General features: G+C 43.3%; 1 long non-coding RNA gene across 1 annotated transcript; it reads right to left on the bottom strand.

Moving 5' to 3' along the window:
• Positions 1 to 376: 376 nt before the first annotated feature.
• LOC148054525 (uncharacterized) lies at positions 377 to 14,003 on the bottom strand. Its single transcript, XR_015706985.1, has 3 exons — positions 13,667 to 14,003; positions 8,870 to 8,913; positions 377 to 2,075 (listed from the first exon to the last, which is right to left on the bottom strand). It is a non-coding gene; the product is annotated as an uncharacterized LOC148054525 (long non-coding RNA).
• Between the last annotated feature and the right edge of the window lie 1,523 nt (positions 14,004 to 15,526).

Below are 15,526 nucleotides of genomic sequence, written 5' to 3'. Positions count from 1 at the left end.
GCCTTTGGGAGGCAGAGATCTACACTCACTGACATATGACTTGGCTGAAAGCCAAGCTGAGAAATGTGCTGATTTGGATTATGTTATTTTATTTCACTTTATTGTTATCAATGCTAATCTTTGGAGGAGCAAGGGAACAGTTGCTGCCTGCTCCATTTTGTTTGCCCAGCCATTCCACGTGAGCCCCTCACAGTTTGTCTTCCAGGCAGAGACCCCTCAGTACCTCCGCTTCCAACATTTTACTGTGGAAAGTTACTTTTAATACCAAGAGTGTATTAACCACAAGTATGTGGTTGGGATTGACAGATTGATTTTGAAGCTGGTTATCTTTTGAGAGTGACATTTATTAAGATTAATCCATGAGACATTTCTCCCAATATGCAGTTTTAAGCATCAAAACCAAACGCGGCTGTCTTCTTACCAATAAATTTATGTCAGTAGAACAAAGACGACTTGAAATTCTGGTAAGTGAAAACTTTCTGGCTGACTGGCCACCTGCATGTTCTCAATGCTAGTATATCTCAAATTCCTGCATAAACAAATCACAATTATTTTCCCTGTAGATTAATCTATTTATATTCTTTTTATTCAACAATGCTTCAAGACTTCTTACTTCAATCTAGATGATCCTTAATTTAGTTTCTAGGAGATAGTCCTTGAAATGGTGGTTGTCTGAAGTGGTAGAATTATCACATACTTTAAATGTCAGCTCTGCTGAAATAGTGCAATTAGATCACGACTGATGTGGCTTTCTAAAAACCAACCCTAAAATTCAACCCTAAAAGAGTCTTTGTCCAAGAAATTAATCTCACTCCTTCCACGCTAATGAAGAACACTGTGGATAAATCATTTACTGCGTAATGCACAGACCTCTGAAGCCTACCAATCTAACTTTAACAGAACATAGGAAATACAGTTTGGAGTTGCAGAAAGTTTTGTTCAAAATTTCACTGTATGGGCTGATTGTCTGTTAAGCAAACAAAAATGTCTCCAGGCAGAGAATTCAAGTTCAAGTCCCTGGTGTTTCTTAACAACAATCAGATGAAGCAAAACATTAAGGGCAGATCTGCAAATCTTCCTGTGAAATGCACAGGAATTAAAAAGTCTGTTTGCCTGAAGGAATAGTAAGTGAAAGAGCAATTGCAAGTCCCACCACAAAACAATTGGAGCCAGAATCATGTGCTGTTTAACTGCCTGTTTGGGACCCTTGTTCACTCACAAACCCAGTTTCAGGGATCCTAAGTGCTAGGTCAAAAACACTGAAGCCACAGAATGCAAATGTCTGGATCAGAGTAAAGTTATTCAGCAGACTCAAACCAACTTGGAGAAAACAGTGGCTTTGTACCAGCAGATGTTGTAAGCCAGATATTATCTGTGCATGCTACAGTCTTTGGCTTTCCCACTGCTGCCCATAGGCATTTTTTCCAGTTTTCCTGCCCCTTCCTTCTTACTTCAGCAAAAGGTCATTTTCCCCTTCTGATTATTGTTCCATTTAAATGCAAATTCAGGATCTGTCTCCTCTGTCTCTTTGGATATTTACTAGAACTGGAACATTCATCTTAAATATCATGCACCATGTCACACCTCCAGATTTTCATTTTGCTATAAAGTCCAGCACCTGATGGGACAACCCAGCACCATTAGTCATAGCCATAGGCTTCTGCTCTGCTGTCACCTATGAGCTTGCTATTTGCATACTGCTTCTGCCCATCACAGTCCAGTTTCGAGTCAGGTGGAGGTATTGGATCTTCCAGGTTTCTAGGGAAGAAGCCACTACAGCAATGCACAATGGTGGAAGTCCGGCAGCCCATGCAGGTGAGCACACGTGTAGAACAGAGCGAGGCAATGACTGAAGACAAGTGAGCCAAGAACATTTCCACCCTTCCTTGCTGTGACAGCCTTGACTGAATCCTAGCGGGACAAAGGCTAATTATATTTTCTACAATTTTCCATAGTAGTGAGGGTGTTACTTGCAGAGCATCTTGGCTTCCCCTTTGCACACAGGCAGTTTGCCACCACCAGGAAAGAAGGGGCATCCAGGAGCAATTGCTGTCGCACTGCAGGAGAGCAGGCACCTGTGGAGAAGTGGCATTTCAGTTCAACACCTTTACACTTCAGCGGCACATCTAAGATGATTCCACAAACAAGAGACAAAGCAGTCTGGCAACAATCCTGCTAAGAAGCTCATGCTATGTGTCCTTTACACTTTTTTTTCTGTGGTGGGTCTTAAGCACTTTGCCTAAAGGGCTGCCTCATATTAACAGCCATTCTCCTCCTGACCCTAGTCTGGCAGCCTGCACCACCTTCCCTTTCCTACCAGGGTGGCTCGGAGCAGGCTGCGGTGCATCTCCGCCCTGGTGCCACCCAAGCTGCCCCCTCCAGCCGTATGACACTGTGCAAGAATAGAGAAGGGGGAAAGCGCATACATCTCTGTTCTGAATTGCCAAGATCTTCAGTTGTGTCTGAACTACGAAGTAAGGCTGAATGCTAACAGTTCAAGAGTTTTGCCTGTTTAGGCACAGCAATTGGGCCTTTAATCCCTGTACGGGCTGCAGTACAATTTAAGAACAGAAATGTCGTGGTCCTGCTGTCATACCATTTAGGATCAATAGCTGCAAATCCAACTGCTTCAATTTTTTCTCCTGGCCTGCAAAGGGATGATACTCCGGGTACATGAAATACTGTAGGTTACCATTAATTTCTAAACCAAAACTGGATTTTTTGTGAAATCACAGCTATGAAACAAAAATAAAAATGAAGACGCAAAGTGTTTTGGCCCATGTATGTTTTAAATTTCTAAAGTAATGTGTTGGCATTAAAAACAAAATACATTTTGGGATAGTTAGCTACAGTTGGAAGGAAACATAAAATGTCACAGTTACCACAGTCATTTTAACTCGGCCACGTTGTGCACATATAGTTCCCATCACCATGAATGTGTGCAACAAAGGGAGACTTCATTTCATTTCCAGCAGGCTGGGTGCCTAGCTTGGCCCACTGCAGCCAAACAGTTGAAGCACCAAGGCCTCTGGAGCAGTCCTGGATAGACTCCTACTTTCTCATTAGGGCATACAAAGACGGAAACATTGCACATCAGCAACTGTTTTAAAAATGCAGTTGCTAATGGTGATCTAAGGCAGCAGAGGAATCCGTGGCACAGCTTGGACCTGCATTTTAGGCTCCTGAGCTCTCTGTATGGCCAGATTACTGTTTGGTACAAATTGGACTAAAGTGTGCACCATCAAAGACCTTTTTATTTACTATTTTCATTTCATCAGTTCTTAGCATTTCAATTCACAATATTTATGTTGTAATATTATTTGAAGCTTTGATAGTTTAATAAAAACATAAATTAATCACTGCCTTTTTCTATTTATCAGGCTGTTATCACAAATAAAATCCTAGCTGAACAAATAATCTCTCACACATTAAACTAAACATAACAGAAGCAGAAGGAAGTACTTTGGTACTTGTGTGCAAGCTCTATTTTTACTGGAGCTAGTGATGTTTATAATGAGTAGGTCTTCTTTAGAAAGCCCTAAAAAACATCCAAAGGATTGCTCAGAGTCATTTCAAATGGTCTAAAATTACAAAGACTCTACAGAAGCAAGCAGCACTAGAAGCCCACTCTTAAAAAAAAAAAAAAAAATCTAAAGGTTCCCAACAAATCTAATAGAAATGAGACCTTCTTGTTGACCTGGAGTTCCGCAGATTATTCCTCTTGCTCCCATTGTGCAATGCTTTCTTTGGGGGAAAAAAGAGTGATGGTGGGAGGGAGAGAGAGAGGGAGGAAAAAGCCTTAATGAAAAGATTGCCAGTATTTCTTGGAACTGGTACTTGTGCATCCACATTGAAGTAGGACTTTGTCCTACGAATGACAAGATCACTTTGAAAAGGTTTGTTATTCACTAAATGACAATACTCAGACAACTAACAGCACCGCTATATTGTTTTATGTTAGAAGAGCTCTCCATGATCTGAATTCTCTTTCTGGGATTGATTTTGTCTTCTAATCTACGTATTATTTTGTGAGAGCATGTAGGAATGTCTGACTTTATGTATCATTTCTGTAGCTAATCAGAAATTAACTGGAAACTGGCTGCCTTGGAGGATCAGACTAGATGATAGATTTCTTTTGCTGCTACCAGTGGCTTAAATTCAACCCGGGAGTTAGGGACTGATCTAAATGCCATTGAATAGCCACCCACTCCGAATCTGGAGAAGGCATCATGTTTTAGGTTCAAAGCAAGCACAGTTCCAGTCCAGCTTCCCCTGTATCCAGAAGCCAGGTGCACACTTGGTGAGGATGTTCACATAAAATATTGGTTTAGGACCACTTCTGCTGATGATTGAAAGTGATGACTGTCTTCCAAGAGTAATCACATCTGTCTATGAAGTGAACTGATTTCATTCTAGCTCCTAATGGGCAGATACCAAAATGATAAAAGAGGACACTGAAATGTCCTCTCAGGCCTGTGGGCAATTCTCACCTGGTGAAAGAGACTGAAAGGACAAGATGGCATGAAGTAGTTCAAAATGTTGTTGCACCAGTTCAAACAGTAGGTTAAATATCTTCCTTCCCAAGGCTTCAAGTGCATCTTCTCATCACTTTAAATCCGTTTTGTAAGATAGCGACTGGGTGATAATGAATGCTATCCATTCACCGCTCTTGCTGAATATGTTGGTTAATTGTGCACAGTACTTTGAAGATAAAGCACTGTGTTGTTAATAAACACAGTCTAATGATTCTCTCATGTTTTTTTAGCACTCCTCTTACTTTGTCCGAGGTGTAAATACCTCACTGCAGCTACGGGCGGCCAGGCTGGCCAGCTGCGTGGGCCACATGCTGATTTCAGCTGAAGGCTTTCACATCAATTGTTCCATGCCTGTTCCCCTCCATTGCCAACACATCGTGCTGTCTCCTGCTGTTGTTTCCTTGCTTGCTTGTTCAGGGCCAGGATAAGGGAATTTCAATGATTTCTGGTGAAAAGGGCCCTTCCTTTACAGCAGGCTGTCATTTCCCTCTGCCTAACACAGAAAGAAGGCAGCCAACAGGAGCACAACTGCTTTCACTGGCTGCTAACAGCCTTTGAGTGGAACAAAATGAGGAAAAGAGAAGAAACAATAATTTCCTCTTCACTCTCCTCACCCCGCCTCAGAGTAACATTAGGGGGGCAATTTTCTTGGAGGAAGAAAGAACCTTCCTTTTCCTGGCCACAAGAGTGTGACAGAAGAGGCTGCTGAAATCAGCTGTTAGCATAGGTCGATTATGTTTTTCACATGTAAAAAGACCTTTCACTCTAGTTTTCCATCTTGGACTTCTGCAGCACACGTTTCTGAAAGACAATGAATATTGCTTTCACATGTAATTGCAGGCATGTGCCAGTTTAAAGGGATTCATAACCCAGCAAAGCACCATGTGAAAACAAAGAAACAATGTGAAAACTTAGCTGCTAACATGAACCGTTGGTGACAATTAAACCTTCGGTAAGGCACCCATGTCAGCCTCACCTGAGTTAAGAGAGCGGCTCCATTAGCTGATAGAAACACCGAGCTGGTGGGAACTGACCCTGCCAGCGCTTACACATGTGCTTCGTCTTAAACCTATAAAAATACTCCCATTTGGGCTATCAATAGGCACAGAGTTAACAACGTGCTGCAAATATTGGTGAGATCAAGACCTGAGTCCGCTCCTCTACCAGCCACCCCAGGAGACCAAACCTGCGTACGTTCTCAGTGGGTCACGTATCTCGAACATTCAGAGAGAAACAAGATTTTGGTTGTAAGCTGTTGCTGTTGTGAATAATACCCAAAGCAACTAAAAATGAAGGAAAACCTCTCCTTCATTCTGTGTAATGCACGCAACAGTCACTTTCCTGCTTACAGGGATATTTCACACAGAAAGAAGGATAATGAAGTGATCAAAATCAGTCAGCTCTGTAGCTGGTGCTATGGCTTTTTTTAGTGTCTAAAACTGCCAGCAACCATTTGAACCCTTTCCCATGCCTGAAACATACCTGAATCTCTCTCCTGTTTCGATCCCTTGATGAGGATCATGTCCTCAACCTCACTGAGATCACATTTTTCCTTTATGAGGACACTGATTTGGCTTCTTCTACCTCTATACTTATTTTTACAAAATTTCTAGGACTTTAATGTATATGAAACCTGAAATTAGGTCATGGTTCCAAATTTATTATTGGGGAACAGATAAAAATCCCAAACATCACTGCATAAGCCTTATTTTCTTAGGAAAACATGGTAAAAATAAGAATGTATGTCAAACCACAAAAACTGCTAAAAGATTCAGGAGCAGATGCAGTACCTGAAGTTATTTTTCTTTCTACCCTTCCTTACCAAACTAGATTTAAATGTGCCTTATAGCAATACTCGTCATAAGCCTGTAATACAGCGCTGTCATCCACGGTAGTAACCATTTTGAATATGATGCTATTAACACACAGAAGTTGTCTTTCTGGTGAAATTCCATCAAATCATTCCATTCTGAGGTGAAAAATGTTTTTGCCCTCTCCATCTGCTACAGTTTTGGAGATTTATTGAATAAAGAAGACAAAAGTTCTAAACACTGAGCAAATCTATTTTAAGAAGTATATTTATCACAAATCTAATGTGTTGGGTGACTAATAACATACATGTGTGCACTGCGCTTGCCAGAAAATATCAACGTTTCCAAATAGTTACCACATTTACAATTAAAATAATGTATTTGCCAAATGTTTGGTTGTTTATTTTATTCAAATGGCGATTTCTCTTCTGGTCGAAGTGCAGAACAAAATTTCCTGAGTATCAGAAGTAAAACATTAGGGGGAGATTCTAATGTCCGATAGAGCCTCATTCAGCTCTCAGCCATACAATATTGCTGAGATAATATCAGGCTCGTCATTGTTGTAGGAGGCCTAACAGCATCCTAACAAGGAAAACTGGAATGAAGCTTTAATATTTGCCTCTTACGAGTCCCCTGCTTGCCAGTCGCAATTCTCCAGCCATTTCTCATGTTGCATGATTTCTGCCTTCTGCTGACCTGCCTGCTGTCTCCGTCCTTCTGTAAGTGATGGAGCCTGGAGAGGCGGATGGCAGCAGGAGTTCACATGCACAGCGCTCTTACGCCCCATGATAGCTGGTATGCAGAAAGCTTAATATGTGAATGTTCCTACTGCATTATTGCCTTCTGCTCTGGGACTGCCCTGGGCAGGGGGGGTGTGCATGTGGAATCTTACAGAAAAATAGATGATCAAACAAGGATTAAAACTGCATTGCCTTTTTGTAACATTCTCATTCTTAAGCCTCCCACCTACTTCAAGCACAGACAGCTGCAACTTCAGAGGAATGTAGGAGCTGAAGCTCAGGTACTGTTAAAAACACAGATTTCAGAAGAGAGAACACAAATGAAGCACCTGGTGATTGCTTCCCGTGACTTTATTTTCCCCTCTAACAGCAAGAAGGGATGCTGAGGCTGACCCAGTGGCCTGCTGCCTCCGTGTCCCATCCCTCACCCCATTCCAATCCATGTGCCGCTGCTGGCACCATCCTGACCTTGTGGTGAACCAGCGGTGGGAGCACTATTGTCAGAAAAAAAAAAAAAAATATCACTTTTTCTTGCTGTTTTCTGATGGTTGGCTCCCAAAAGAGGCTCATTATGGGATCAGATACATACCGGAGCTGGACGAAGAGATGCTGGGGTATTACATGGCCAGAAGCAGGGAAGGGGATGGGGACCATCAGTCATGGAAAGAGAACGTTAGACCAGCTTAGCCATAATCTGAAACTCCTCCTGAAGAAATTAATTATCAAGGACATGCTGGGAGGGGAAGGACAGTGTAACAGAGGGACACGGTGTTCATTAATCATCATTTGCTACTCTCAGTGTTCATGCGCTCAGTTCCATGTAGCACCATGCTGAGTACTGCTTGGGAGAGGCGCCAACGGTAGCAACAACGCAGTTAGAGTGAAGATTTTGGAGACGGGCGTTGCTGGCTACAAGCTGCAGTTGCTGCTCTAGGATGTCTCTAAATGAACGTGACTTCAGGCTCAACCCCTCTGCCCAGGCTTCAGGCTGCTGGATGTGAGATGGCTGCCCCAGGAGTCACCTCGCTGGGTTAGAGTTGCACTGACAGGGTACTTCAGCTCGGGCACTGGGCAGCTAAGCAGGACTTGGCTTAATTCCCTCATGTAAAAGGAGTGTAGCTCTGTCTGGTTAAACATCTACATGTGTGTTTGGTTATTTTAGTGAAGTTTATCCTCCTGGACACTTATTTTGCTAGTTAATTTAAGTTATATTTTATTACTTTTACATACTTTTCCACCTCAGTCAGGAAAAAAAGGAGGCTAAATGCAAAACAAAACAACTCCAGTGAGACTAAATAACATCTTCAGGGTACTATAACACTGGCATTCATCATTTAATCATAGTAGGCTTTACCTTCACTAGAAGCATTGCCATATTTAAAGAAGCAAAACCATTTACTACAAGGCTCCGCTTTTCCCTCACCAGCATGCCTCAATTTTCCTCCATTTCAGTGCCTCATTTCTCCATAGCCCTTTTAGCTCAGACATCCAAGTTTCATAAAACAGCAGTACAACTTGCAGAGCACCTGAGGTGATCTTTCCACTATATTCACTGCTGGTAAGGGCTCGGCTGAAGGATCATGGCCAGTGTTAATAAATGCATTTCAAGGATGAAGCTGCCCACTTCTTACACAAGTCCAGAAAATAATCAGAGACCTAGAAAACTCAGCTTACATGAGAAGAATGAGGGAGGAGGAATGTAAAGAAATGAAGGCTGAGAGGAGGTATAATCACAGTCTTCAAATACATAAAGGGGTTTTGTGAAGAGGCAGGAACAACCTACCTGTTTTCAGCATCCTTGTTAGCATCAGGAGCAAAGTATTTCATCTGCAACAAGGAAGATTCAGATGGGATATTAGTATTACAATAACAGTTAAGCAGTAGGTAGATGGCCTGCAAAATGCTCAGACCTCCATCACTGGAGATTTTTAATAGACGGGGACAAACACATTAAAATTTACCTATAGGTGTAGATGATACTGCTCCCAGTCAGGGGTACGTACTGGATACCTCAGAGGTCCTTCCCAGCCCTCTGGCTCTGTGAACCCCCATCCACGAGACTGCACAATAGATGTGGTCCCAGCAGAAAGACCACATGGCGCAGAGGGACATTGGTGAGGGACATCTCCACCCAACCGTGCCCCCTTGTGCGACAAGCCTTGGGAGGAGGCACCACCCTGGCTGTGGCTGGGTATCGCAACATTTTCTCCTTTTTAAGAGAAACCTGAAGTGAAATGCATTTATGCTGTAAAAGTTTTCTTGAAGGGAAGAAACATTCAGAACTATCTAAAAGATGATAAAATTTCCTGATTTGCCTGAGCCACCGTGCAAGACAGTTCCATAGTTGATTTGATGTGACTGAATTTTGTTCAGCTCTCAGAAATTTTACACCAGACTTTGTGTTCTGTCTTGTCCCAGAGGAGCGCAGTTTCTGCAAGAATTATTAGAGTGAAATACAGCCACAGCCTCAACTATTAATCGCTTCGGAAGTGAAGATCCAGGCTTTCTTACACTGCATCCAGGGAAGGAATATGAGCACAGACTTGACGCATATATATATATATATATATATATATACATAAACCAGAGCCATTGGAAAACCAAGCATCTGAGTTTTGTACTTCTGGAAACCTACACAAACTCTCACAATTCACTTCAGATTGCCTGAGTTCCAGTTAGCTGACATGCCTGTGATAAGCATGGGGGTTATTACGTCCTGAGTCATTGTCCAGAAGAAAATAACTTAATCGTCTAATAAACTAAAACATGAAAAGAAAGTCATTTTTGAGCCTGATGCGAAGATGACATTGAGATTTTGCAATACCCTGATGAACGAGGGCTGTTTACTGCAGACAAAAGACAGCGACTGCATTTTGGCCAGTTTTTTGTAGCATCTCTCTCTGAGGACAAACACCGCTTAATTCTGGCCGGAGTCCAAGTGAACCAACTGCCTTCATCAAGAGCATTTCTTTAGGTACTCTGACACAGTGGCAAAGGCGCTCAAAATGTGATTAATGGCAATGGGAGATCCTGACAAAGGTTAACGCCTTTTCAGCTGTATGCCACTGTTCTTAAAGCAGAGATTTGGATGTGTGCTGACCAGCCAGTTCACCTACTCACGCAGGGCACTACTCATATGGCAGATTGAGACTGCGCTCGAGTTTTGATAGGCAAAAGCAACAGAGATGGACAGGGTAATCAAAACTCTATTAGTCCATCTTCGTGCTGTTATCTAACCAAAATCACTTGAGTTGGATGGCCCAGGCCTCAGTACAAACCTCATGATTTATGTATGCTAAAAGCTGCTTTTGAAAACACTCCTCCTTTTACCATCTCCCATGAGCATCAAAATGTCCAACATGTCTAGCAGGATGCCGTGTATTTATTTTTCACGTTGCTCGTGAGGAAAAGCTGCTTTAGTAAACCCACATGGGGTGGCAAGCAGTGTTAAGTAACTGAAGTTTCCTGTTGATTACCCTATTCCATCTCTTCCCTGTGGCAGAAGCAGATAAGACGTGATTTTTCTACCAATTTCATTGACATGAAAATAACCACTTTTAAAATCAGGGCTAATGAGCTAGAAATGCACAACAAAAAGATTGCTCCAAACCTGTAAATACGGACACTGAAATGCAGCTATTTGACATGCCGAGCCACAACAATGACACATCATTTATTGATTAGTTGCCATCACATGACGGAAGCTCAGCTAGTCATTTAAAATACCCATATTATCTTGGAAAACTTCCTATGAATAAAAAGGTGAAACACAGCCTCTGCCTAAGTAGTCAATACTTTATTTTTCTATCTTAACCGATGTGTCATTGATGAATTCTGATTGATCTAAGTCTTTTAAAATGATAAATGCTTCTCTAACTCTGTTGTACCATATTAAACTCCTACTATTTTAGCTGTATGTTTTACTATAGTCCAGATAGATACACTTGAATAGTATAAACACAAAACTTCTGCAATGTATGTTTGGAAAATATTAATTATACACTATCTGAGGTTACTGATGTAAAAAGATGCATTATTTCCAGCAAAAAATAGTTAAATCTAATTTTCCACTCCTGAACAGCACACTGTAATCATGCACCCTTACTTGTAATTGTCTTCCCACAGCCCAGCTCTCCGTAATAAAACTAGTTCAAATATTAGCAGATAATGAGATTCCATTATTTTTTCTACAATATAGATATATTTATCACAACATGCATGGCAGTTAACTAATTCCAACAGCCAGTTCTCCAACGAGTGGCAGAATTAGCAATAATATCAAGTGTAAGTGTATTGGCTGTGGTGAAAACGAATGGTTACTTCGTGATAGCAGAGCAGTGGCTTTGGCACTTAGCTAGGCAGCTGCCTTAATTAAAGTTGGAAATGCTGGTTTGTCTGGTTTATATATGGGGTGTGTTTGTGAAGGGTCTACTTAAAAAAGGAGGAGAAAAAAAGGGCGGGGCCAAATACTAGTCAACATTTTATATTCATTTTCAGTTTACCTACATTTTGAAACAAGACTAAGCTTTCTGCTGATATTTCTTATCTTTTGATTTTTTTTCTTTTTAAATTAAATTCCTCAGAAAATTCAAGGTGGCATTAAAAAATACAAGCATTGCCCGTATGAACCTCTTCATTACCCAAGGATCTCTTAACCGGGCTCACACAGAATCGGGTACAACCAGGGCAATGTCAGAATGTCAAGTCCTGGCTGCGAGGGCTGCTACTTGCAATAGTTGTACATATGCATATAGACATTGTACACATCCATATAAGGTTTTCTGCTGATTCCACATGGAAATTGTATCCAGGGCCTGCTGGTTTTCTATCTCATACCTTTGTGCAGCAATTTATATCTGTAGCAAAGTATACACAAAATGTCTGCTAAATTAAACAAGAGCAAAATTCTGACTGGGTAACATTTTGCACAGGGGTAAAAAAATGTACCAAGTGATGGTTGGTTAGAAAATACCAAAACCCACCTGCTCCATGTGGTTCAAATATTTTCCAGCATCAAAGGAGAAAAAAAAAGGAAATCCTACAATCGACCTAAGGTTATTTTACCCTTAAACATTTTTTTCCTGGATTGTTGGAAAATGGGCACTGAGAAATCCATCAACTGCAAAAAAACCCAATATACACAAATTGATCTGCCATGTGAGTTCGGTGCAAAGGGCATGAAAATCAGGATGTGCACAGTGACATTTCATAAATCTAATAATAACACCTTAGATTTATCTGGCACTTTTAATCCAGAAAAAGGAGATCCCAGGGTGATTTATGGACTGTGAAAATATAAATATGTACATTTGGGTCGTTTCAGGCACTAGCGGAAGACTATGCGGTGCCCTATCAGAACCGAAGACATCACGCTGGCCTGCACTCAGACGGAGAATGAAAAAGTCTTGTCAAGCCCTTGTCTATATCTTAACCAAGAGACGAAAACCATTCAGGTAATGTCCTACTTCTTGTGCTCTTTGCATTCCCTTTATTGATATAAATTTGTTGCAAAGGACGGCGGTAGCAGCGGTGCTAGGGCAGACTGAATCTCGACTACAGCTGCTGCCCCGTACAGCAGACGCCTTGCTGCTTATGCGAGGAGGAATCCTTTCCCCCTCCCCGCCTTCCGAAGAGAGCTGAGATGCGGGAGATCCTCAAGCAGGATGTAATGAGGTTGCTCGGGCACGTGGGCATGTAGACAATCAAAATTTTCTGCACACAGAAAGTGTAATTTTAATCATTTTAAAGGATTTGAGGTTCTTTTTCAGCTGTTTGGGTTGCTCTCAGGTTATCTCCATGACCACAGGGTGACAACCTTCCTTCCTAAAGGCTGATAATCAATCATCTGGCTGTTTATCTGCCCATCAGCCCCCTATAAAAATGTCAGAACACATTGGCTAGCTGCAAACAAATGAATAAAAGAGGTAGAAGCCTCAAAGATAATTAAGTTCCCAGGGGTTTGTGAGCATCAGTGACTAGAGACTCAAATTAGTTTTCCAACAGAGAGAGATGCAGGAGGAACTCTGCTGTTCAGGGCTGGGCTTGTCAGCAGCCCGTCACCCCGGCAGTGCAGGCAGCCACGCTGTGCAGGCAGCACGCGTCCTGCTCCGGACCAGCAACAGCGGCTGCCGCCTCTCGCCGCCGAGAAGAGATGTCACATCAGACATGAAAGAGAAACAGGAGACGAGGTTATAGCAACGAGTGAGTCAGAGATGAAGCCACAGGAAACCCGGTTTCATTAGTTCTGTTCCTCGTGGAACAAGGTGTTTTTAATAATGACAGCTGGAAATTTGGCTCTTTTTTACAGGCCTTGAAGGTCTCGGCGGTAGGAAGGATAGTGTGTATTGCCGCGCCTTAGATAAAATTGAGAATTGACGGTGCTGGGAAGGGAAGCAGGAGAGAGGCACAGACATTGCATCCAGTGTAAAAGATAACAACAGGCAGAGAAAAAAACAGAAGGACGTGCGCAACAACGAATGGGTGATAACAAGGTGAGGAGAGAAAGAGGGAGTGCAGAGGGAGGAAATAAATAGGAAATTGAAATCTGGACTAGAGTCCTATTCACATGCAGTCCCATTACCTGTGTCCTTACACTGGAGAGGGAGGGAGCACAGCTGTCCCCCCTGAGCTGCATGCCGTCTGTGCATGTGTAAGGGCATGCCGGCAGTGAAGATCCCCGAGAGTCTGGGAAGCTGTTAATCACTCAGACCTTTACTTATTGCTCTTTCCTAAGCATTTCTGCATTTAGAATTTGATTTGACGTCTTTTTTTTTTCTTTTGTGGTGGGTGGTGATAAGGGAGGGGAATAATCCTTCAGCTGCAAATAGCAGGTTTTGATGTACAGCTGTTTATCTGGGTTCACTGGGGAGATATCTCCCTGTATCACATATTTCTCTGCGGGGGAGAAGGACGATGTGCTGGCTCCAAGACAAGGAAGGGCTGATGGGAGGCTGAAGACTATCTTGTGAACACTTTGCACCTTCACAAGCGGGCTGAGTGCTGAATTCTGCACAGAATTCAGTAACAAAAGCGCTGCAGCACACATTTGTGCCCCAGCTGGCAGGAGCACGGGCTGATACGTCATGCTGCTGCTTTAGCACATCCACATGTGCCTGGCAGAACAGAAACTTATGGAGGCTCAGCAGAGAAGACAGCTGTCCCGGGATGGGATGCTGTGTGGCCACCTCACGCTCTAGTTCAGCTTCGTAATCCCTGTCACGCTCAGGAAGGTCAAATGCACGGCAGGTAATTGTTACAGACTGGATGAGGATTCAGCATGGCTTCACTTCACCAGCTCCTCTTTTGAATTAAATAAACTGTCACCATTGCTCTGGCTCTGTGCGTGTCCACGGGCAGGTTTCAAAACAAAAAAAAAAAAAAAAAGGCTGTTATGAGGCCAGAGCAACAGGAGCCAGAGGAAACTGTTCCAGACAGAGGGAGCCGTGCAGCATGCCGGGAGGGGGCTAAGGCTTAAACTTAGCCAGAGGACAGCCACCATGAGACAGCAGGAGCATGGCAAGTACAGCCCTGGCCAGTGGCCATCGGATGGAGCAGGTGTGGGCCCACTACCGGGGCTCCCTCCCTCAGCAGGGTGAGCAGATCACTACGTTTGGAGCAGGCAGGGTGGGGGGACAAGTGACAGAGCCCCCAGCAAAAGCCCCTGGGGCAGAGCACACTGGGAGGCAGGGATTCACAGGCCAGGGCACAAGGAGAGCCGCCTGGCCGGTAATTCCAGGGCATTCTGCCAAAAGTTTGGGCACAACCTGGCCAAAAGCCCAGAAGTTGAAAAAGCAGCCTGGAAAGTGAGGTCTTACCAAGCCCATTAGCAGCCTGTGAGCTTCTCCGTCCTGGATCCCTCCCAGGGCTTGCAGGACGCGACTAACCCGATTTTCGTAGGGAAGTCCCATCTCCCTCCTCTTCAGATTCCCCTTCTCTCTTCCAGCAAGCAAAGAGGTACAGAGGGGGGATCCCGATCTCCTGAGACGCTGCACAATTACACCAGAGCACTTCTTTCTCATCTTCCAGTGACTCAGCCCAGTCAGGTGAAGAGCAGGAAGGAGGCAAACAAACAAGGCCGAGGGCCTTCTGCCCGAGGCGAGTGAAAAAACTGGGCCAGACTGGTGAGACCCGGCCAGCACAGAGCTTGCCTCCCGAGCGCAACCCCAGAGGGAAAACCCCACAAAACACCATGTTTCCAATGGTCCCAACCCGCCGTTAAGACTGAGGCGGCACTTTGCACGGCCAAGGTCTGAAAGCCACTTTTAACGTCTCCAACAGTTTCTCACCTTTTACTCTCGACCAGGGTTTGGAGCTGATTGTTATTTATTTGGTATTTGTTCGACAATTTTTCAGCGGCTTCCAGGGTGCCATTTGAAAAGCATGGCTTTCTGACCATCTCTCTCCTGTCGTTTCACTGGCAAGCCCAACGCGCAGAGCATTT

Source organism: Nipponia nippon, unplaced genomic scaffold (assembly GCF_047370975.1).
Source record: "Nipponia nippon isolate SJK-2023a ecotype South Korea unplaced genomic scaffold, ASM4737097v1 scaffold_3, whole genome shotgun sequence".
NCBI classification, from domain to species: Eukaryota; Metazoa; Chordata; class Aves; order Pelecaniformes; family Threskiornithidae; genus Nipponia; species Nipponia nippon.
The sequence above is the reverse complement of the archived record's forward strand: the minus strand, read 5'-3'. Positions and strand labels throughout refer to the sequence as shown.